Source organism: Bufo bufo, chromosome 7, assembly GCF_905171765.1.
Source record: "Bufo bufo chromosome 7, aBufBuf1.1, whole genome shotgun sequence".
Lineage (NCBI taxonomy): Eukaryota > Metazoa > Chordata > Amphibia > Anura > Bufonidae > Bufo > Bufo bufo.
Window position 1 is genome coordinate 166057771 of NC_053395.1, and position 1168 is coordinate 166058938.

The 1168-nt window shown below is 45.9% G+C and overlaps 1 long non-coding RNA gene across 1 annotated transcript; it reads left to right on the forward strand.

The window, feature by feature from the left end:
- The first annotated feature begins 257 nt into the window (after nucleotides 1–257).
- On the forward strand, nucleotides 258–787 carry LOC121008995. Its single transcript, XR_005780661.1, has 3 exons — nucleotides 258–325; nucleotides 414–562; nucleotides 660–787. It is a non-coding gene; the product is annotated as an uncharacterized LOC121008995 (long non-coding RNA).
- Nucleotides 788–1168: the final 381 nt, after the last annotated feature.

A 1168-nucleotide genomic window follows, 5' to 3' on the forward strand; every position in this document is an offset into this window, starting at 1 on the left:
TCTTCTCTTGGTGATTACATGTATGTCACTTCCGGTATGCGGTCCACGCTGACACGCACACCGGCGTGCGGGCTAAGCATACATGCTGGCCTGATTACAAACAACTTAGGGCAGCATGGGGCACCTCCATCTTGCGCCCGCCGGTCATGACTATCTACACAATCTCATTAATGAACATGCCTCCTCTTGGCATGCTCCACCCCTTTGGCCACACCTTAATTAATTAGCTATCCACCTGTGTATGGGCATTTGGGATTTTAAAAGGGAGGGCTAAACTGAGGATCACCACCTCAGACCCATTATTCCACACCACTGACCACACCATGTAAGTAGCAGACAATGTCTCTTTATTACCTGCAATGTATGTTTAGCCCTGAGTGTATGTTGAGGTACACACAATATATATTTTTTAGGTATCCTCTGGGTGGTTAGCCCGGCATCCTGGGTGACTAAACTGGGGCACGCATACCTTTCGTGCTGCACTTCAGCCAGTTACATATGCTCTTATCTATGAGCCTCCTCAGGAATGACCTTGTTTGCAATATTTTATTGCCTACCTCAGGTATCTATTTACATTTAATACTCAGCGTTATGGGCATTTATCGTTTGTTATTCTATCCGAACTAACCTGGGTCCTATCTGTCTATTTATTTTCTCAGTGTGCATGTTGGCAGTCGAGTTCACTCACCACGCTGCCATAAACGTATGTAAACTGCCATTTGGCAATCGTTTCATTACTGTGGGTCTGCAGTGTCATAAAGGATTGTTTTTTCCTGTTATATATGCACACATGCATTATTGAACTGGGGCGGCCATAACCATTGGCAATGGTCCCGTTATTTTTGCATGCCTACTACACGTAACCCCCTGATGAACCTTCTGTATGGGTGAAACGCGTCGGGGTTTGTAGGTCATCTATACTTATCTTAAACATATCTATATCCAATTGTGCGTCTTGTTTGTATATTTTATCTTCTAGGTGTGCCCTGTACCTCCTGGTCACGCCACGAGGGCAGTATACAGTGGACACCTTTGTAACCTATCCTTTTCTTCTGTGCCTGTTTTCCATGTTAGACACCACGTATGTCGATCCAATCCACCACTCACCTCACCAGGGATATCTAGGAGTTGGAGTCTAGGTACGGGGACAGGGCGCCCCCACCATCAG